At 41.7% G+C, this 24302-nt stretch overlaps 1 long non-coding RNA gene across 1 annotated transcript in view; it reads right to left on the bottom strand.

Annotated features, from left to right (window-relative positions):
* Positions 1-4064: 4064 nt before the first annotated feature.
* Positions 4065-24302, bottom strand: part of LOC140202520 (uncharacterized) — a 62682-nt gene continuing 42444 nt past the window's right edge. Inside the window, exon 4 of the long non-coding RNA XR_011887119.1 lies at positions 4065-4178. This is a non-coding gene — a long non-coding RNA (uncharacterized lncRNA). The remainder of the gene's footprint in view (positions 4179-24302) is intronic.

Here is a 24302-nt window from a genome sequence, read left to right as displayed (position 1 = left end):
TGTCAGAGGTGTTTTTTTTTGACACAGAGGGTGATAAGTACGTGGAACACACTGCTGTGGTGGTGACAGAGGCAGATACATTAGGATGGCATGTAGCCTAGTAGTTAGTTTAATGCTTTACAGTGCCAACAAGCAGAGTCCAATTCCCACCACTTCTGTAAGGAGCTTGTACATTGTGGATTTTTTCCAAGTGCTCCAATTTCTTCCCACATTCCAAAGAAGCATGGGTTAGTAAGTGTTTTTGAGCTGTGGGCATGTACGGCATCGCTTGCTGACTGCTCCCAGGACATTTTCTGACTGTGTTCATCATTAAAGCAAACAACACATTTCACTCTAAGCTCTGATGTTTCGCTAACATGTGATAAATAAAGCTAATCTTTATCTATATTCGGGATATTTAAAAGGCTCTTGATGGCAGATGGATGAAAGAGAAATTAAGGACTCTGTGGGAGGGAAGGGTTAGGTTGAATTTGGAGTAGGTTATGAGTTTTGCAGAACAGTGCATGCGGAAGGCTTGTACTGCACTATACTGTTCTAAATTCTATGTTCTCTGCTGTACGTTCTATGTTCTGTATGAGCTCCAGACATTCAGCATTAAAAATGGCCTTTCAGCCCTCTGATACCAGTTACGCCAATGCCACACTAAACCTTTTCTTATTCTCCTACATTCCTGCCGTTCTGCTGCTCAGCCATGCAACAGGGGCAGTTGATCCCTCAACCTGCACACCTTTGGGATCTGGTAGGAAACTGAAGCATCTGGAGAAATCCCACACAGGTCACAGGAAGAATGTACAATCTCCACACAAGCAACACCAGAGGCTAGGATAGCTGGAAATGTGTGGCTGCAGCTCCTCCAGTGATGTCACTGTGGCATACTGTTGTCCCCAGTATCACCTGATTGATGCCATTTTAATTCATGAAACCTTTGCTTCTACAAGTGAGGGGTGACCTTTGGTTTCACCACCAGGTTCTTCGGGATCCCTATCCAGTTCCCAGATTTCAAATTGTCTCCTACACAATGACACCAGAAGAACTCGGGTTCATTATAAAAGCAAGGGTGTGATGCTGAGGCTTTATAAGGCACCAGTGAGGCCTCACTTGGAGTATTATGAGCAGTTTTGGGCCTTTATTTAAGAAAGGATGTGTTGACATTGGAGAGAGGTTCACGAGAATGATTCTGGGAATGAAAGGGTTATCTATCATAAGAGGAGCAATTGATGATTCTGGGCCTTTACTCACTGAAATTTAGAAGAATGGGGGGGGGGGATCTCATTGAAACCTATTGAATGTTGAAAGGCCTAGATAGAGTAGATGTGGCAAGGATGTTTCCTAGGACCAGAGGGCACAGCCTCAGAATGGAGGAACGTCACTTAAGAACGGAAGAAACATGAGGAGGAATTTCTTTAGCTAGAGGGTGGTGAATCTGTGGAATTCATTACCACAGGCTCCCATGGATCCCAGTTCATAGTGAGTATTTAAGGCAGAAGTTGATAGGTTCATGATTAGTTAGGGTGTGAAAGTTTACAGGTAGAAGGCAGGAGAACGAGGTTGAGAGGGAAATGGATCAGCAATGATGAAATGGTGAAACAGACTTGATGGGCTGAATAGTCTAATTCTGTTCCTATGTCTTACGGTCTTATTAACTAACTGTACTGCAGGGTTTCACAACTTGGGGTCCACGGACCTTGCTTAATGGTATTGGTCCATGACATAAACAAGGGTGGGAACCCCCGCTGTAGTCTGACTTCTACTACCAGCTGATTGTTTGCAGCATTTGTTTTGAAAACAACAATGACCTTCAATAAACTCTTCTTAGGCTTCCTGCTGGGTACAGGTATCGATTATAACTGACGCTTCGATAACAAATTTGCCATCTTCTTCAGGGATGATGCCTGGATATGTCAAGTCCAGAGGTATTTATATCCCTGTAGTTCGTCCCTCCTGATTGGTTACTCGTCATCCAATCAGGTTTCCACTCTCCCACTTTCTTTACAATTGAAATCCAGTTCTTACTTAAAGCGAGACCTTTGTTAAAATTCTTTTCCTCTAGTTTTATTTCAATGGCTTTCTTTACCAAAAGCTGGGAAAGCACTAAACCTTTTAACAGTAATTTTCCTTTCACTGGTAGCTTATCTGCAGCTATTACCTTCTCAGCAAAGTTTCCATTTCCAGTAAAGTTAGACTGGCATCGCAAAAGCAGCTCTGAATTGCGTCTGATATTTCCTCCTTCCCTTACTTTTCAATTACCAGCTTGATTATTGTGGGTCTGTGCATAAATGTGCTCCTCTAGTTTTAAATATTATAATATGGCTAACACTCACAATCCCTCTTCCCTTTACAAGAAACGTATTTTACTTTCTCTTCATCTGCCACATATTTCTCCAGTTTGTTTGTATTTCTTTGTCATCTTGTAGTTCTTATCAATTTTCCTTATAATTCATAATTACAGCGTTTAGAGTTCTCCTCAGCACTGAAGTCCCAATCACTGAAGGAAAGTTCAATTTAGCTTTATGGAGTTATGGATAAACAAATTAATTAATCAAACATAAGTTCTGGTGAAAGAACTATAAAGTATAAATTCACCTTCAGTTGTTTATTTTGAATATCCATTCCATTGTGGGAGTACAGTGTGTGTCGCTGCTGGGTTTCTGTCCCAGATCTTCAATGCTGAAACCAGAATACATTTACAACTGATACTGTGACTAGATTTCTAGCCCTTGGTCTAATATGAGCAATGATTTCTAGCCAACTCATCCTCCAAGTTCTGATTAATCCTATTGATTCAACTTTATTTACATGAATTGTTTTAGGAGGTATCATGTCATGTGCACTAATGAATGTTGATATTACCCATGTCCCTTTATTTATTTCCATTTTAAGGTATAAGAGCAGAATTAGGCCAATTGGCCCATTGAGCCTGCTCCACTATTCCATCATGGCTAATTTATTATCACTCTCAACTCCATTCTCCCGCATTCTCTCTGGAACATAACCTTTGACGCCCTGATTGATAAACAACCTATCAACCTCTGTTTTAAATATGCTGAATGACTTGGCCTCCATCACCATCTGTGGCAATGAATTCCACAGATTCACCACCCTCTGGTGAGAGAAATTCCTTCTCACCTCTGTTCCAAATGGATGTCCCTCTATTCTGAGGCTGTGCCCTCTGGCCATAGACTCACCCCCTATAGGAAACATCCTCTCCATATCCACTCTGTTTAGGCTTTTCAATGTTCAATAGGTTTCAATGAGATTCCGCATCCCCACCTTCCGTACATTTGTCTGTCAATCCTTTCTCCCTCATTACTACCTCTCCAGTGTCGTTTTTCTAGTGGTGCAATATCCACTCTCACCTCTTTTAATAAATAATAATAATATTCGTCATAATAATAAGTAATTTATTGATCCTGAGTGTGAAATACTTTTGTTACAGCAACATTTAAAAACACTTAGCAGTGTGCAGACTTAACTAATAATAATGTACAGGATAATAATATACACAATAATAATTTACCAATGTGCAGTAATAATGTATGAAATAATAAAGCAGAGACTATTGTACAAGATGTGTGTTCTCTTGTTGCACCTACTATATATCTGAAAAAAATTGGTATCCTTTTTAATATTATTAGATTATGAAGACACGTAGTCCTCTTTTATTGTCATTTAGTAATGCATGCATTAAGAAATGATACATTATTTCCTCTGGTGTGATATCACAAAATACAGGACAGACCAAGACTGGAAAAACTGACAAAACCACATAATTATAACATATAGTTACAACAGTGCAACAATACCATAACTTGATGAAGAAGTCCATGAGCACAGTAAAGTTCAAGGTTTCTCAAATGTCCCACATCTCACGCAGACGGGAGAAGAAAGAAAAATTCTCCCTGCCATGCCGACCACAGTCCGACTCTGAGTCATCCGAAAACTTCAAGCTCTGATCAGCTCTCCGACACCGAGTACTGAGCGCCATCTCTGTCCGAATGATTTGACCTCAACCTCGGTCGCCAACAGCAGGCAAAGCTGGGGATTTTGAGGCCTATCTTCCGAAAGATTCGCGACCACACAGTAACGACAGCAGCGAACGAGCGTTTCAGAAATTTCCCCAGATGTTCCTCTGTGCTTTCACGTCCATTCTCCATCAAATCAGAATTGTCCACGGCCCCCTATTTAACAGATACAATATCATTTTTCACCGGAGGGCTGCGCACGCGCAGGCGCACTGCTCTCTCTCCTCCCTCCTTCCCTTTCAGCTAGCTAGCTTACCTTCATATTTCATATTTTCCCTCCTTATGGTTTTTTTAGTTGATTTCTGTTGATTTTTAAAAGCTTCCCAATCCTCTAACTTCCCACTAATTTTTGCTATATTATACTGCACGCCCTCTCCTTTGCTTTTGTTCTGCCTTTGACTTCCCTTGCATCTCCGGAACCTGGGCCTTAGCACTCAGATCTGCAGCTGGATCTTCAACTTCCTCACAGACAGGACCCAGGCTGTAAAAATAGGGGACAAGCTCTCCTCTGCAATCACTCTGAGCACCGGTGCCCCACAAGGCTGTGTACTCAGCCCCCTGCTGTACTCACTGTACACCCATGATTGTGTAGCCAAGTTTCCATCGAATTCAATATGTAAGTTTACTGATGACACCACAATTGTAGGCCGTATCTTGGGTAATGATGAGTTTGACTACAGAGAGGAAATTAAGAACCTGGTGGCATGGTGCGAAGACAATAACCTATCCCTCAACGTCAGCAAGACAAGGGAATTGGTTGTTGACTTCAGAAGGAGTAGCGGACCGCACGACCCAATTTACATCGGTGGTGCGCAAGTGAAACAGGTCAAAAGCTTTAAGTTCCTCGGGGTCAATATCACAAATTACCTGAGTTGGTCCAACCAAGCAGAGTTCACTGCCAAGAAGGCCCACCAGCGCCTTTACTTCCTGAGAAAACTAGAGAAATTTGGCCTGTCCCCTAAAACACTCACTAATTTTTACAGATGCACCGTAGAAAGCATTCTTCTGGAGTGCATCACAACCTGGTATGGAAGTTGTCCTGTCCCAGACCGGAAGAAGCCGCAGAAGATCGTGAACACAGCACAGCACATCACACAAACCAATCTTCCATCCTTGGACTCACTTTACACCACACGTTGTCAGAGCAGTGCTGCCAGGATAATCAAGAACATGACCCACCCAGCCAACACACTTTTCGTCTTTCTTCTCTCTGGGAGAAGGCTCCGGAGCTTGAAGACTCATACGGCCAGATTTGGGAACAGCTTCTTTCCAACTGTGATAAGACTGCTGAACGGATCCTGACCCAGATCTGGGCTGTACCCTCCAAATATCTGGACCTGCCTCTCGGTTTTTTTGCACTACCTTACTTTCCCTTTTCTATTTTCTATTTTTGATTTATAATTTAAATTTTTAGTATTTACTATCGATTTGTACTCCAGGGAGCACGAAGAGAAGAATCAAATATTGCTGTGATGATTGTACGCTCCAGTATCAATTTTTTGGCAACAATAAAGTATAAAGTATCTGAATGTACCTATCCTGCATCTTCTGAATTGCCCCCAGAAGCTCCAGCTACTGCTGCTTTGCTGTCATCCCTGCTAGCGTCCCCTTCCAATCAAATTTGGCCAACTCCTCTCCCAAGCTTCTGTAATTTCCTTTATTCCACTATTTAATTCTGATATATCTGGCATTAGCTTCTCCCTCTCAAACTACAGGGTGAATTCTATCATTTTATGATCATTGGCTTCCAAATGTTCCTTTACTTTAAGCTCCTGAATCAAATCTGGCTCATTACACAGTACCCAATCCAGAATTGCCTTTTCCCTGGTGGGCTCAACCACAAGCTGCTCTAAAAAGCCATCTCATCAACATTCTACAAATGACCTCTCTTGGGATCCAGCACCAATAATTTTCCCAATCTACCGGCATATTTAAATCACCCAAAACTGCTGTAACATGCTTTATTGCATGCATTTTCTATTTCCCATTGCAATTTGTAGCCCACATCCTGACTAAGGTTCAGAAGCCTGTATATAACTCCCATAAGTGTCTTTTTACCCTTGCATGTTCTTCCCTCTACCCACAAGGATTCTACATCTTCTGATCTTATGTCATCTCTTTCTGAGGATTTAATTTAATTTTGACCATCAGAGCTACCCCACTCCCTCTCTTTACCTGCCTTCCTTTCAATCAAGGTGCATCCTTGGATATTAAGTTCCCAACTATATTATTCATATTACCTTGGAGATCCTGCTCTTCAGCCTCTTCCCTAACTCCCTAAACTCACTGTACAGGACTTCTTCCCCCTTTCTACCTAAATCATTGGTGCCAATGTGCACCCTGACCTCTGACTGTTCACCCTCCCTTTTAAGAATCTTCTGCAGCTGGTCGGAGACATCCTGAACCCCAGCACCTAGGAGGCAACATACCATCCTGGCTTCTCTTTCGCGGCCACCGAACCTGCTGTCCGTCCCTCTGACTGTCGAGTTTCTTATCACTACTTCTCTGCCTGACTTTACTCTTCCCTGCCTGACTTTACTCTTCCCTGCTAAGCCTCAGAGGCAGTTTCAGTGCCACTGGCCTGGCTGCTGCTGCTGTGCCCTGATAGGCCATCCTCCCCCTGCACTGTTCAAAGAGATGTACTTGTTGCTGAGGGAAATGGCCACAGGGGGACCCTGCACTGGCTGCTTACTCCCCTCACTTCTCCTGGTGAGGTCGGACAAGCCAGGACTTTATTCTTTAGCGTGTAAGAAACTGAGAGGTTGTCTTATAGAGGTGCATAAAATGATGAGGGACATAGATATGGTGAATACATCCAGTCTTTTCCTAGAGATGTGGAATCAAAAACCAGAGGGCATAAGTGAGAAGGGAAAAGGTTAAGAGGGGCTTGAAAGGCAACTTTATTTTTTACACAAAGGGTGGTATCTATGTTGAATCAGCTGTCAGAGGAAGTGTTTGAGGCAGGGACAATAACAACTTTTGAAAGACTGTTGGACGGATACATGGATTGGAAGGGTTTAGAAGGCTGAGGACCAAACACTGGCAAATAGGACATAGATAGGGCATATATCAGTGCAGTATAGCTGTATGATCTGTTCAAACCACTCTATAAAGATGATAAATCTGAACTATCTTTCAGAAATCTGTGTTAACCTGCAGTGAAGCCTATATTTTGCCATCTCATATTACAGACAGATCGTGCACACAGAAGAGTTAGTTGCGCTTTTTAATTAAGGCCAAATGTGGCATGAGAAAGATGGTGTTTGGGGTATGATAACCACGTGCAGGATAGCAGGCATTTTAAAATATAAATGATCAATTCTGCAATGCTTTCTTTTTCTGTTTGTAATAACTATAGCTTTCAAACAATGTCCATTTTGTGTGACAATAATTTACAATGGAATTGCAGACAGTACAATTATCTGAAGCCATGATCAGGAAAGGGCAAAATTTGCAAGATTTATTTATTGATATTAATGGATAGGCAAAAGATTCACAAGTTGATAAAATGAGAACATTAAAATAGTATGTAAAAATAAAAGGCAGGTATTTGATGTGCGTGCACAAGTGCAGTTTCTAAAACATCCAATCATTTTACAGTGAAGTTTTATTTCTAATAGGGCTCATTTGCTGGGAGACAGCAGCAGGTTCTCTGGCTGACCTTCCCCTCCACAGCCAAAGAATACTGAAAATGACACAGGCTCTCGTGGGAGATGGTGGAAGCAGTATTGATTCATTCAAATGCAAATTAGATAGTTTCTCTCAGAAAGTAACATTTGGGATACAGTATATGAATAATTTTAAAAATGACTTGTAATATAACGTGTTTGGGTGGAAAAGGTGACTTTGATTCTATTGCTCTGACTAGCGTCTTCTTGTTTCTTCACTGTGTAGTGTAGTTTACTTGTTTAAGACTGGAGATGACGGTATGATTAATCAACAATTCCATTATCATTATATAGTTTGAAGACCAAGATAGTAAAAGCCAAACAGGATCAACATAAATGTTTTACATCCCACTCTTCCCATACAAATCAGGCTCAACTCTAATGAATTTGACCGCACCCATATTAATATTTTAACAAATAAAGAACACAGCACAGGAACAGGCCCTTCAGCTCACAACACCTGCATCAACTATGGTGCCAGTCTGAACCAATACCATCTGCCTGGACAAAGACTATATCTCTTTATTTTTTGCCTTTTCATACAACCATAAGACATAGGAGCAGAATTAGGCTACTTGGCCCTTTAAGTCTGCTTCACCATTCAACCATGGCTGATTTATCTTCCCTCTCAATCCATTCTCCTGCCTTCTCCCCATAACCTTTGACATCCTTACTAATTAAGAACCTATCAACCTCTGCTTTAAATATACCTAATAACTTGGCATCCACTACCATCTGTGGTGATGAATTTCACAGATTCATCACTCTCTGGCTAAAGAAATTCCTTCTGATTTCTTTTCTAAAGGATGTCCTTCTGTTCTGAGGCTGTGATCTATGGTTTCTCCCATTATTGGAAATGTCCTCTCCACATCCACTCTATCTAGACCTTTCAATATTCAGTAGGTTTCAATGAGATGCCCACCATTCTTCTAAGCCCCAGTGAGTAGAGGCCCAGAATCATTATATGCTTCTCATATCTTAACCCTTTCATTCCATGTATCATTCTTGTAAATCTCCCATGGACCCTCACAACACTCTAAATGTGGTCTAAACAATGCCTTACAAATCCTCATCATTATATCCTTGCTTTTATATACTGCTTGTCTCGCAATGAATGTTAACATTGCATTTATCTTCCTTACTATTGACTCAACCTGCCAGTTAAAATGTAGTTCCTGCAAACTATTTTCTCACATGCTCATGGAATCCTCTTTTGATTTATTTCACATTTATCCACACTACTGAGTAATATAGAGTACCCGGCTGATATCTATCTTATCACAGGGAGAACCTGAAAACTCGATACGGACGTAACCAAAGGGCAGAACTGAAGTCAGATCCCTGGAGCTAACATTTTCAGCAATATGCTGCCCTTAATCTCAGTGAAAGCTTTGACTGAATGTTTAGTTCCTCTCCTATTGTTTCCTTCCTTGACTCAGAATTCTTTTTACCTGGTTGTTAAACATCTTTAATAAACTTCAAAGGTCCCATATAAAAATAAGGCTCTTCTGGGTATGTTCAAGTGAAATTGTCTGCTTTTCAACATTCCATAGAACCTGGCATTCACCTGAAGAAGCTGAAGATTGCACTAAATATATACCCATAAAACTTTATCTACATGAGAACATTGGTACTGATCTAGCTTCTTAAATTTGGAACTTCTAGGCGTAGATTTTAACCCTCATCATTAATATTTGTTTTTTTGTTACATATGGAATTCACAAGGATATAATGTGAGGCATGCTTAGGAAGCTGCCGAGTTGGTTGCATTTATACAAAAATAGGATTGCATTAACTTGCCATCCATGAGAAAGTTCCTTGCATGGCATTAAATCCAATTTCCATTATCCAGTGGGTAAAACTGTACCTGTGAATCAACTATGGGGCTCTGCAGGACTGGTAGAAGAACATGAACTCTACACACTGTCTAGCAAACTCCAAACTTCTAATGAACTGCAATATAGAAGAAAGGCATGTTCTCACATTCAATGAAATAATGGCTGATCCATATCTATCAGCTTTGAATTCTAAACAGATAAAAAAAATCTATCAACCTGTTTCCTTTTTAATTAAACTGGCCTTGCAGCTTTATGACTCAGAAAATTTCCAATTTCTGCTCCCTTTTGGCAAAAGAAGTATTTTCTGACATCATCTCTAAATGGTATAATTTTGACATGATTTAAAGAGTACCGACAAAAAAAATCATTGACCTGTGATGTTAACTTTCTCCATAGGTGTTGTCAGACCTGAGCTTTCAGCATTTTTTTACTGTAATTTCAGATATCCAGCACTTGCAGGATTTTGTTTCTGTGTTAACAAACACCCATGTTCTGGACTTGCCTGGCAATAGTTTATCTCAATCTAACATTTGGGAACAGCTTCCTTCCAACTGTGATAAGACTGCTGAACGGATCCTGACCCGGATCTGGGCCGTACCCTCCAAATATCCGGACCTGTCTCTCTGTTTTTTTGCACTACCTTACTTTCCATTTTCCTATTTTCTATTTATGATTTATAATTTAAATTTTTAATATTTACTATCAATTTGTAATCCAGGGAGCAGGAAGCACAGAATCAAATATCGCCGTGATGATTGTACGATCTAGTATCAATTGTTTGGTGACAATAAAGTATAAAGTACATGCCAAATTTTTAAATTGTTTTAAGGACTTTATTTAGATCACCTCTTAATCTGACATACAAAACAATTTTTTTGGAAGTATATCAATACATTACTGTGTGCTGTGTGCTCAAATTCCAAACAGGGATTATCACCAACTTCATTTGGCTTAGAAGGGACAGTTACACCTACATTTGTTTGTAATTTAAAACTGAGAGTTTTTTTTTTAAACAACAGTAATAAACAGTTGAAAAATAGTCAAACAGAGAAACAGAAAGACAGATTTACAAAATGGCCATTGAAATTAAACTGTTCCAATGCCTTAGCAAGAAGGCTCAACTTGCTCACTTGCAATGTTGAATTATAATTGAGGCAACATTATATTATTTTCAAAGTGATTTCATACAAGGGTATATACCAGTCATTTCTCTAGGGAAATATTCTCAATTGTCCACCATAACCTTTGCAAGAGATCACCCAAGTAAAACCCAAGTAAAAGTATAGATCTGCTAAAGATTAGTTGATGTCAGTCTTGCTGCTGAATTAAATGGTTTATCCCACTGGTTTCTCCAGAAAATAAAAAGGAAAAAATATATTTTTTTCAGAAATAATGACTTTTGATTGAAGGAGTCTGTACATCCTCTAAAGTCATTGTAAAAGATCCCATTGCACAATTTAAACATGGGTACAGTGATGCTGCCTAACATCTAAGTTCAGTCCTGACCTCCAGTGCTACCTTTGTGGAGTTTGCATGTACAGTATGCATATTTAGAGGCAATGTCAGAAAATACTTCTTTTGCCAAAGGGCAGCAAAATTTGGTAATGTTGCCTGCTTTCCTCTGAAATCCTAATGATATGCTTTTTGGGAGGTTAATTCACTGCTGTAGATTGTGTAGGTGAGTGATGAAGTCAGAGTTATACAGCACAGAAACAGGCCCTACAACGTAACTTGTCCATGCTGACCAAGCTACCTCCCTGAGATAGTCTTCATTAATCTGCCCATGTCCTGCTAAACATTTCATATCCATGCTCCCTCCCAAATGCCTATTTAATATTGTAATTGTACCTGCCTCTACCATTTCCTCTGGCAGCTCATTCCATTTATCCAGCACTTTCTGTGAGAAAAAAAACTACCCCTCAGATTTCCTATGAATCTTTCTTCTCTCACTTTAATCCTAAGACCCCAGTAATATATCCATCAGCACTGGGAAAGCGGCTGAGCTCATCCACTTTATTTATACCCCTCATGATTTTACAAGACTCTATATGGTCACCCCATCAGCCTTGCTAAGGTCAGGGAAAGAAGCCTATCTAGTCTCTCCTTGTAACTCAAGCTGTCCAGACTTAGCAACAACTTTGTCTACATCATCTTTAGTTTAATCATATCTTTCCTATGATATGGTGACCAGAACTGCACACAATATTCCAAATGCAGTCTCACCAGCATCTTGCACTGCTGTTACATAATGTCCCATTCTTGCACTCCAAGGCTCCTCTGATTAAAGTAAGCATACGACATCTATACTTCATAACTTTGCATACGCCTGTCAACACTTTCAAGGGACTATGTACTATCTCAAGATCTCCCTGTTCTACAGCGCTCCACAGTGTTCTGTCTTTTACAGTGTATGACCTGCTCAAGCATAAATTCTCACTGAACTTATCTGAATTAAATTCCATCTGCCCTTTCTTTGTCCGCTTTCTCAGTTGAACTAGATCCTATATACCAAGGCAACCTTCTTCACAATCCACCACTCAACAAATTTTGGTGCCATCTGTGAACTAACCATGCCACCTACATTCTGAACCAAAGCTTTAATATATATGACAACAACATGCTCCAGTATTGATCCTTGTGCACCTCACTATTCACAGGGCTCCAAACTGAGGGAAAAAATTCTCTATTACCAATCTCTAATTCCTTCCACAAGCCAATTTTCTATCGAATTGGCTAGGTGACCATGGACCCCATGTGATCTCACCCTTCTGGACCCGTCTAGAAGGCATGTAGACAACTAGATCTGTGGGATGTTGATGGTAAATATGGGAAGACTAGGCTACAGGAAAAAAACTTCCATGCTGTAAGGAATTATGGTAAAGGAAGTTCTCTGAATTCACACCAAGAAATGTCTCACCGAACAATGGCTATTGAGTTTATTTCAGTACTTTATGTGGAAGTTTCCTTCATTAGAACAATGATTTCACTTTCAAGGTACTTAATGGCTGTCAAAGTGCTTTGGCATACTAAGCCAAATGTTTTCTGTACCAGTTGAAATATTAATATTGTTTTCCTTTCTACAGGTGTTCCCTGACTTTCCTTCATTTATTCATATCATCACTTCTCACTCTTAAAAGTCTGCAGATTTATGTTACCCTATTCATTTCTGTCACTGAAAGACTCCAGTTCCCTTTAAGATGCCCTGAAATATACAAAATGATCAGCAAATAAAATAAGAAGATAACTGATTTGTAGATAAACTGAAGGTCATCCTTCGTAATCCTGCAACAGCTTTGCAACTTAATCTGTGATATTCTTTAAGAACAAATAGAACATTTCAAAAACTGCACAGGATTATGTTTGTTTGGCATTCTCCTAAAAATAAATCCAAGAGGATTTACAGTTTGCCCTGCAGGATACATTCTAAAAATGCTTAAAACTTCTTCTAGTTGATTGTAGCATATGTTAACCTTTCAATAGCTACAGTAAATTGAATGCAACATTTCTACGAGAAAGAATTATCCTTGAGCGCCTGATGTAGCCAAAGAAGTGATGAGTGTCAAAGATCGGCAGGGGGTGGGTGGGTTAGGGGTGGGAGAAGTATAATTTACATATGTTTGTAGATTTTACACAGAATTAAGAAGAAGTCTTTGATAGGTTAACTGATCACTTGTCCTGAGTGTTGAGATGAGGGGTAGAATAAAGAAAGTTGGTGAAAATGTTGGGAGATTAAAATACGTAGTTCCTGGTAAGATTGATGAAGTGCTGGAACGGCCTACTCCACATTGTATCTCAATAGGTAAATAACTATCAAGCACACATGTTTCATCAATCTTACCAGGAGCTACACACATAAAAATTGCTGGTGAACACAGCAGGCCAGGCAGCATCTATAGGAAGAGGTACAGTCTACGTTTCGGGCCGAGACCCTCCGTCAGGACTAACTGAAGGAAGAGATAGTAAGAGATTTGAAAATGGGAGGGGGAGGGGAAGTCCGAAATGATAGGAGAAGACAGGAGGGGGCAGGATCTGGAAAGTTGATTGGCAAAGGGAATATGAGAGGATCATGGGATGGGAGGCCTAGGGAGAAAGAAGGGGGGGAGGGGGGAAGCCCAGAGGATGGGCAAGGAGTATAGTGAGAGGGACAGAGGGAGAAAAAGGAGACGGGAGAGAATGAATGAATGAATACATAAATAAATTACGGATGGGGTACAAAGGGAAGGTGGGGCATTATTGGAAGTTAGAGAAGTCAATGTTCATGCCATCAGGTTGGAGGATACCCAGAGGGAATATAAGGTGTTGTTCCTCCAACCTGAGTGTGGCGTCATCTTTACAGTAGAGGAGGCCGTGGCTAGACATATCAGAATGGGAATGGGACGTGGAATTAAAATGTGTGGCCTCTGGGAGATCCTGCTTTCTCATGCATGAACATTGACTTCTCTAACTTCCGTTAATGCCCCAACTTCCCTTCGTACCTCATCCGTTATCTATTCATTTATTTTTTTCTCTCTCCTTTTTCTCCCTCTGTCCCTCTCACTATACTCCTCGCCCGTCCTCTGGGTTTCCGTCCCTGCCCTTCTTTCTCCCTAGGCCTCCCATCCCATGATCCTCTCATATTCCCTTTGCCAATCAACTTTCCAGATCCCTCCCCCTCCTGTCTTCTCCTATCATTTTGGATCTCCCCCTCCCCCTCCCACTTTCAAATCTCTTACTATCTCTTCTTTCAGTTAGTCCTGACGAAGGGTCCCGGCCCGAAACGTCGGCTGTACCTCTTCCTATAGATGCTGCCTGGCCTGCTACATTCACCAGCAATTTTTATGTGTGTTGCTTGAAATTCCAGCATCTGCAGATTTCCTCTTGTTTACCAGGAGCTATATATTTTATTCTCCCAACATTTTCATCAACTCTTTCTTTATTCTACCCCTCATCTCTACATTGGGGACAAGTGATCAATTAAACTACCAAAGAATTCTTAATTCTGGGTAAAATCTACAAACATGTAAATTATGCTTCTCCCACCCCTATCCCCTCCTCCCGATCTTTGATACTCATCACTTCTTTGGCCACATCAGGCGTTCAAGGATAATTCTCTCTCATAGAAATATTGCATTCAATTTACTGTAGCTATTGAAATAGCTAGGATCCTAGCCTAATCATGGGAAAATTTGCAATGGCCAATTAAACTACTAACTTGTACATTGGACTGTGAGAAGAATGTACTATTTGGGTGTGGAGAATGTACTCTTATAGGCAGCAGCTGGAATTGAACCTGATTCACCTGTACCGAAAAGTGTTGTGCTAACCACTACGTTTCCATGCCGCCCTAATGGACTCAGTAGTTCGAAAGGTCTTTATCAATGCTGTACCTTTTGCTGACTCCCGGTAGAGTTGCCCTACACTAAATAAGCCCCAGAAATGGTTTAATGACATTTGTTTTTACTGAAGTACATTTGATGGTCAGGATTCAGAAAGAAATTCTCTCCACTTCTTCAAATTGTCCTGTGAGATTTACATTTGCCACGGGAGGTGTATAGGGATTGTGATCCTTGATATCAACAGCCCCTTGCTTCTTGCATGCAATCACCACTTAGTCACTCTTCAGTGATCGCATACATAGATAGGGGGTTAACAATATTTTTGAGCCAACGATACTTTTGATGTCAGATCGTTAACCTCAAATGTTAATATTTTTTCCCGTTCCACAAATGCTTCCCAATTTGCTGAGTATTCCAGTATTTACTGCATTAATAAAAATTGGACCTCTCCATAAGAGGAAGGTGTATTGTGGACTGCAAAAGCTGACATGAAGCTGTGATTCTGTTAATGATGACTTTGTCTGGGAGAGCAGAGGTTACTTGAAGGACGTGGTGCAGGATGGAGAGGAGGAATGAGATATTTTCTTCGGCAGTTTGAACGGGGCACAACTGCGCAAGCGCGTGAAAGTCAGCCCGTGAGACAGCACGAGAGTTTAAAAAGCGAGCAGATTGAGAAGGGGTGGTCATTTCTTTGGCAATTTGAACAGGGCACGACTGCGCAAGCATGTGAAAGTCGGCCCGTGAGACAGCGGGAGAGTTTAAAAAGTGAGCAGATTAACGGAGCAGGCGTTGTATGAGTGGGCGACATAGTAGTGGGAGACAGAGTAGGAAGGCTTTGGCTCCAGAGGCTTCGGCGAGCAGAGGCTGAGGACCAGTTTGCTCCCAGTGTGGTAAGGCCAGATAAGTTCCTTTAATAACTCTAATTAACTTAGGAATAAGTAATGGAGGCAGCAGTTAGGGCAGTCGTGTGCTCCATTTGCAGTATGTGGGAAGTCAGGGCGAGCACAATCGTCCCTGATGACTACACCTGTAAAAGGTGCATCCAGCTGCAGCTCCTGACAAACCGGGTTAGGGAACTGGAGCTGGAGCTGGATGAACTTTGGATCATTTGTGAGGCAGAGGCAGAAATAAACAGGAGTTACAGGGAGATAGTCACCCCTAAAAGTCAGGAGACAGGTAACTGGGTGACTGTCAGGAGAGGGAAGGGGAATAGACTGAAAGAGCAGAACACCCCTGTGGCCATTCCCATCAACAATAAGTATATCATTTTGGATACTGTTGGTGGGGACGACCTACGAGGGACAAGTTGCAGTGGTTGCGTCCCTGGCACCGAGAATGGACCCTCAGCTCAGAAGGGAAGGAGGGAAAAGAGGAGAGCAGTAGTGATAGGGGACTCAATAGTTAGGGGGACAGATAAGAGGTTCTGTGGAAGAGATCGAGAATCCCGGATGGTCTGTTGCCTCCCTGGTGCCAAAGTCTGCGATATCTCGGATCGAGTTCTCAGTATTCTCAAGAGGGAGGGTGAGCAGCCAGATGTCATAGTCCATGTAGGGACCAATGACGTGGATAAGAAGGAGGAGGAGGTCCGGCAAAGAGAGTTTAGGGAGCTAAGTGCAAAGTTGAAGGACAGAACCTCCAGGGTTGCAATCTCAGGATTGCTACCCGTGCCATGTGCTAGTGAGGCTAGAAATAGGAAGATAATGCAGCTAAATACATGGTTAAGGAGTTGGTGCAGGAGGGAGGGCTTCATGTTTCTGGACAATTGGGCCTTGTTCCAGGGAAGGTGGGACCTGTTCCGATGGGACGGGTTGCACCTGAACTGGAGGGGGACTAACATCCTTGTGGGAAGGTTTGCTAGTGCTGCTCCGGGGGGGGTTTAAATGAGATTTGCAGAGAGAGGGGAACCAGAGTGTTAGAGCAGATAGTGAGGTGGAGGAGGATAAAGATCATGTGAAAACTGCAAGTATAGTGCATGGAGTAAAGCCAAATCCAACATATAAAGAGGCTTTGAGGAAAGAGAAGCAGAATAAACGGTGTAAAGACAGTAAGGTAGAAGGGCTGAAATGTGTGTACCTCAATGCAAGAAGCATCAGGAACAAAGGTGATGAACTGAGAGCTTGGATACATACATGGAATTATGAGGTAGTGGCCATTACAGAGACTTGGCTGGCACCAGGGCAGGAATGGATTCTCAATATTCCTGGATTTCAGTGCTTTAAAAGGGATAGAGAGGGGGGAAAAGGGGAGGAGGTGTGGCATTACTGGTCAGGGATACTATTACAGCTACAGAAAGGGTGGGCAATGTAGCAGGATCCTCTTTTGAGTCAGTATGGGTAGAAGTCAGGAACAGGAAGGGAGCAGTTACTCTATTGGGAGTATTCTACAGGCCCCCTGTTAGTGGCAGAGATACCGAGGAGCAGATTGGGAGGCAGATTTTGGAAAGGTGTAAAAATAACAAGGTTGTTGTCATAGGTGACTTTAACTTCCCTAACGTTGATTGGCACCTGATTAGTTCCAAGGGTTTAGATGGGACAGGGTTTGTTAAGTGTGTCCAGGACGGATTCCTGTCACAGTATGTGGACAGGCCGACTAGGGGGAATGCCATACTAGATCTAGTATTAGGTAACAATCCGGGTCAGGTCACAGATCTCTCAGTGGGTGAGCATCTGGGGGACAGTGACCACCGCTCCCTGGCCTTTAACATTATCATGGAAAAACATAGAATCAGAGAGGACAGGAAAATTTTTAATTGAGGAAGGGCAAATTATGAGGCTATAAGGCTAGAACTTGCGGGTGTGAATTGGGATGATGTTTTTGCAGGGAAATGTACTATGGACATGTGGTCGATGTTTAGGGATCTCTTGCAGGATGTAGGGATAAATTTGTCCCAGTGAGGAAGATAAAGAATGGTAGGGTGAAGGAACCATGGGTGACAAGTGAGTTGGAAAATCTAGTCAGATGGAAGAAGGCAGCATACATGAGATTAGGAAGCAAGGATCAGATGGGTCTATTGAGGAATATAGGGTAGCAAGAAAGGAGCTTAAGAAGGGGCTGAGGAGAGCAAGAAGAGGGCATGAGAAGGCCTTGGCGAGTAGGGTACAGGAAAACCCCAAAGCATTCTTCAATTATGTGAAGAACAAAAGGTTGACAGGAGTGAAGATAGGACCGATTAGAGATAAAGGTGGGAAGTTGTGCCTGGAGGCTGTGGAAGTGGGCGAGGTCCTCAATGAATACTTCTCTTCGGTATTCACCAATGAGAGGGAACTTGATGACGGTGAGGACAATATGAGTGAGGTTGATGTTCTGGAGCATGTTGATATTAAGGGGGAAGAAGTGATGGAGTTGTTAAAAAACATTAGGAAAGATAAGTCCCCGAGGTCTGACGGAATATTCCCTAGGCTGCTCCATGAGGTGAGGGAAGAGATTGCTGAGCCTCTGGCTAAGATCTTTATGCCCTTGTTGTCCACAGGAATGGTATCGGAGGACTGGAGGGAGGCGAATGTTGTCCCCTTGTTCAAAAAAGGTAGTAGGGATAGTCAGGGTAATTACAGACCAGTGAGCCTTATGTCTGTAGTGGGAAAGCTGTTGGAAAAGATTCTCAGAGATAGGATCTATGGGCATTTTGAGAATCATGGTCTGATCAGGGACAGTCAGTATGGCTTTGTGAAGGGCAAATCGTGTCTAACAAATCTGATAGGGTTCTTTGAGGAGGTGACCAGGCATATAGATGAGGGTAGTGCAGTGGATGTGATCTACATGGATTTTAGTAAGACATTTGACAAGGTACCAGATGGTAGCCTTTTTCAGAAAGTCAGAAGGCATGGGATCCAGGGAAGTTTGGCCGGGTGGATTCAGAATTGGCTTGCCTGCAGAAAGCAGAGGGTTGTGGTGGAGGGTGTACATTTGGATTGGAGGGTTGTGGCTAGTGGTGTCCAACAAGGATCGGTTCTGGGACCTCTACTTTTCGTGATTTTTATTAACGACCTGGATGTGGGGGTAGAAGGGTGGGTTGGCAAGTTTGCAGATGACACAAAGGTTGGTGGTGTTGTGGATAGTGTAGAGGATGGTCGAAGATTGCAGTGAGACATTGATAGGATGCAGAAGTGGGCTGAGAAGTGGCAGATGGAGTTCAACCCAGAGAAGTGTGAGATGGTACACTTTGGAAGGACAAACTCCAAAGCAGAGTACAAAGTAAATGGCAGGATACTTGGAAGTGTGGAGGAGCAGAGGGATCTTGGGGTACATGTCCACAGATCCCTGAAAGTTGCCTCACAGGTAGATAGGGTAGTTAAGAGAGCTTATGGTGCGTTAGCTTTCATAAGTCGAGGGATAGAGTTTAAGAGTTGCGAGGTAATAATGCAGCTGTATAAAACTCTGGTTTGGCCACACTTGGAGCACTGTATCCAGTTCTGGTTGCCTCACTATAGGAAGGATGTGAATGCATTGGAAAGGGTACAGAGGAGATTTACCAGGATGCTGCGTGGTTTAGAGAATATGGATTATGATCAGAGATTAAGGGAGCTAGGGCTTTACTCTCTGGAGAGAAGGAGGATGAGAGGAGACATGATAGAGGTATACAAGATATTAAGAGGAATAGATAGAGTGGATAGCCAGCGCCTCTTCCCCAGGGCACCACTGCTCAATACAAGAGGACATAGCTTTAAGGTAAGGGGTGGGAAGTTCAAGGGGGATATTAGAGGAAGGATTTTTACTCAGAGAGTGGCTGGTGCATGGAATGCATTGCCTGAGTCAGTGGTGGAGGCAGATACACTAGTGAAATTTAAGGGACTACTAGACAGGTATATGGAGAAATTTAAGGTGGGGAGTTCTATGAGAGGCAGGGTTTGAGGGTCGGCATAACATTGTGGGCCGAAGGGCCTTTACTGTGCTGTATTGTTCTATGTAGGCCTGTAAATTGTCTCCATATCAACCGCCATGTAAAGACATCAATGAACAATTTGTCAGCGTTATTGTGCATGCGACCTCACCAGTACAGTATTGCCAATTGAGTTCAAAGCCCAAGGAACATGCAGACAAACAGGGGTAGGCTGTGACATGGGAAGAAGTGTCACAAATTCAGTCAAGAAAGCAGCACTTTGTTGATTAAGTATGAGAATGTGGGGTGAGAGTTACAATCAACTACAGGCGATGAGGTTAGGGTTATGTCATTACTAAGACGGTTTGTGGTGCTGTAGGTTTAACAAGACCTGGATATAGCAGGGAGACTGATGGTAGCTTTAAGTACTAGAAAACTTACTGGAAAATTTTAAATGATCCTGCCAGTAGGAAGATCTACTGTGACAAGCAAGAGAAAACCTGCAGATGCTGGAAGCTGAACTAAGTGTTATCTACATTGTGCAGAGCTGCTTCTGCAGAGTGAGCCACAACACTGGAGCTGTTGGACAACTTCACTAGATACACATTATGACTCAGGTCTTGTTTACTTTGTAGCTAAGTGCACTAAAATCCAGAATTCATGATTCTTATATGCAGCTGCAAGAAAACGTTTCTGAAACCTTTGAAATTACCTGTTTTTCTACATTAATTACTCATAAAATATGATCTGATCTTCATCTAAGTCACAATAATAGACAGACACAATGTGCCTAAACTAATTACACACAAACAAAAACAAGAGAATACCTGCAGATGCTAGAAATCCAAGCAACACACACAAAATGTTGAAGGAACTCAGCACACCAGAGAGCATCTGTGGAAGAGATATATTGCACTTTTCATGTCCCTATTGAACACATTGGTTAATCACTCACAGTTCAGGCTGGAAGAAGTATGTGAACCGTTATATTTAATAATTGGTAGAACCTCCTCAGCAGCAATAACCTCCACCAAATGTTTCCTGAGCTGCTGATCAGACCATTCCCCCATACAAGACTGTTTTAGTTCATCTTATTTCTGGGATACCTTGCATGTACAACCCTCTCCAGATCATGCCACAACATCTCAATTGGTTTAAGGTCTGGATTCTGATATGGCCATTTCAAAACATGAATTTTCTTCTTTTTAAACCATTCTGTTGTTGATTTACTCTTCTGTTTCTGATCATTGTCTTGTTGCACCATTCAACTTCTATTAAGCTTCAGGTGATGGACCACTATCCTGACATTTTCCTGGAAAATGTCCTGATGCAATTTTGAATTCATTGTTATGTCAATGATTGCAAACTGCCCAGGCCCTGGGGCAACAAAGCAGTGCTAAATCATGATGTTCCTTCCACCATGCCTCACAGTTGGGTTGAGGTTTTGGTGTTGGTGTGCAGTGCCCTTTTACCTCCAAACAAAGCAGTGTGCATTTCTGCCAAAAAGTTCAACTTTGGTCTCATATGTCCACAGAACATTGTCCCAAAAGCATTGTGGAGCATCTAGATGGTGTTTTGAAAACTTGAGATGTGCAGCATGTAATGTTTTTTTTATGGAGAGCAGTGGTTTCCTCCATGGTGTCCTTCCATGAACACCATTCTTGTTCAGTTTTTTTCTTGTAGTGGACATGAACAGAGACTTTAGCAAGTTCTAGAGTTTCTACAAGTCTTTTGCTATGACTCTTGGGTTTTCCTTCACCTCCTTCAGCATTGCACACTGTGCTGTTGGTGTGATCTTTGCAGGATGCCCACTCCTCGGGAGAATAGCAACAGAACTGAATTTTCTCCATTTATGGACAGCTTCTCTTACTGTGAACTAATGAACACCCAGCTCTTTAGAAATACTTTTGAAAATCTTTTCCACCTATGTTCATCTCTACATTTCTTCTGAGGTCCTCTGAAAGCTATTTTGATCGAGGCATAGTGCACATAAACAGATCTTTCTTGAGAAGAGCAGGCTCTGTCAGTAATCTGACTTTGTGTGTCTTTTTTATGGGGCAGGACATCTCTACAACCCATACCTCCAATCTCAACTCATTGATTCGAACACCTGATTCCAAATAGCTTTTGTAGAAGGCATTAGCCTAGAGGTTCACATACTTCTTTGAACCTAGACTGTGATTGTTTAAATGGTGTATTCAATACAGTATTGAAAAGAAGTACAATTGACTGTGTTTCATTAGTTTAAGCAGATGGTGTTTGTCTATTATTGTGACTTAGAAACATAGAGAGATTGAAATATAGAAAACCTACAGCACAAAACAGGCCCTTTGGTCCACAAAGCTGTGCTGAATATTCCTTACCTTAGAAATTACCTAGGGTTACCCATAGCTCTCTATTTTTCTAAGCTCCATGTACCTATCCAGGAGTCTCTTAAAAGACCCTATCGTATCCGCCTCCACCACCATCACCAGCAGCCCGTTCCACGCACTCACCACTCTCTGCATAAAAAACTTACCCCTGACATCTCCTCTGTACCTACTTCCAAGCACCTTAAAACTGTGCCCTCTCATGCTAGCCATTTCAGCCCTGGGAAAAAGCCTCTGACTATCCACACGATCAACGCCTCGCATCATCTTATACACCTCTATCAGGTCACCTCTCATCCTCCGTCGCTCCAAGGAGAAAAGGCCGAATTCACTCAACCTATTCTAATAATAGGCATGTATCCCAATGCAAGCAACATCCTTGTAACTCTCCTCTGCACCCTTTCTATGGTTTCCACATCTTTCCTGTAGTGAGGTGACTAGGACTGAGCACAGTACTCGAAGTGGAGTCTGACCAGCGTCCTATATAGCTGCAACATTACCTCTCGGCTCCTAAACTCCATCCCACAATTGATGAAGATCAATGAACCGTACGCCTTCTTAACCACAGAGTCAACCTACACAGCTGCTTTGCGTATCCTATGGACTCGGACCCCAAGATCCCTTTGATCCTCCACACTACCAAGAGTCTTACCATTAATACTATATTCTGCCATCATATTTGACCTACCAAAATGAACCACCTCACAATTATCTGGGTTGAACTCCATCTGCCACTCAGATGATGATTAGACCACATTTTTAAAGTAATTAAAGCAGAAAAGCAGGCATTTGCAAAGGGTTTATAAACTTTTTCTTGCAACATATATATACATAAAAATATACTTTCCAACATTTCCCCTATAGCCTATTCTCTCTCACCTTGCTATCAATATCAACTACCTCCTTGTTCTTCTATCACTTACCTGTACTAAGAGATCAGTTGCAGCAGCCAATTAACCTATCAGCATGTTTTGAGATGTGAGGGAACACTGGAATACCTGGAGAATGTGCAAACTTCACACAGACAGCACCAAAGGGCTGAATCAAATCTAGGTCACTGAAGCTGTGAGGCATGAAGTGTCACTATGCTGCACCCCTTCCTCATTGCACATGGTAATTGCGGATACCAAAGGGGCTGACAGAACGGAGCACTATTTCAACCGTCTGCCTTCCAATTCATTATTACAGAGCGCTGGATGCTGGAAGTAGCAGTAGCACCAGATATTTTACCTTATATGTCCTATTTATCCAGATGAACAAATCACATACAGTACCCGCTAACATTAGTAGGCTAACACCCCCCCCTCGCAAAAATGTGTCACTGAGAATGATTCCTGCAAGTGAGTCAGAAGTAAGCACAATTTGCATTTGCTCTAATGGCAGATGCAAGGTGGAAGCGTCCCCTGGGAGATATCAGATCATTTTCTTGTACAAGTTATACAACATAGCATGGTAAGTGCATGAGGAATTTTAAACAAGATCCTTTTCCTAAGTATAGTTTGCAATTTATTCTACTTGGTTATAGAAACCACCTTCTTTTCTTACCATTAGGATAGCTAAGGAATGACAATTGTTCATCTCAATTTCTGAAATCCTCAATATTCTAGATCAGAGAGAGGATATTAATTGAATGATTGAATTTAGTAATTTATTTACCTGAGGACTGCTTTATAGCCTAACTCAAATGCAAACTTATGCAACAACACTGAACAGCTCACTGAATCTGGTGCAAAACAGGGTAGGATAAAGTTATCCTCTTGCCCTGAAAATCCATATCCATGCCTACTGCTTAAAACACAAGGTAGCAACAGTGAAATGTTGTACTCTGCCTCCAAAATTCATTGCATTTTGCAACAGGAAAATGACAGGAGATTTGTCAATATAAAACATTTATAATCTAATCATAACTCAAACTACACCAGAAAGTAGGACACATGAAAACATTAAAATGCAAAAAAGAAAAAAAAATAGGCATTTCTCACAAGGTTTGAAGTGAAATGAGTTTATGGAAAGTTGAGTGCCCTCTTTCACAGGCTTGTGATGTCTTGCTAAGTTTTCTTCTATGAATTCTGGGAAATCTTTTGTGCTCATGTTCTTAAAAGGAAGCTCTGCCCCTTCATGTTATCGTTCGAGGCCAACTAGTGTCTTTCAGCAGAAACAAAATGGTGCAGAACTCTACTCAGCCCATTATAGTTTTGCCAACTTTTTGAATGGTGACCAGACTGTTGTGTAATTAATATTTCAGTAATATTTGAGTAATATTGTAAAAATATT

Source organism: Mobula birostris, chromosome 1 (assembly GCF_030028105.1).
Source record: "Mobula birostris isolate sMobBir1 chromosome 1, sMobBir1.hap1, whole genome shotgun sequence".
Classification (NCBI taxonomy): domain Eukaryota; kingdom Metazoa; phylum Chordata; class Chondrichthyes; order Myliobatiformes; family Myliobatidae; genus Mobula; species Mobula birostris.
The sequence above is the reverse complement of the archived record's forward strand: the minus strand, read 5'-3'. Positions and strand labels throughout refer to the sequence as shown.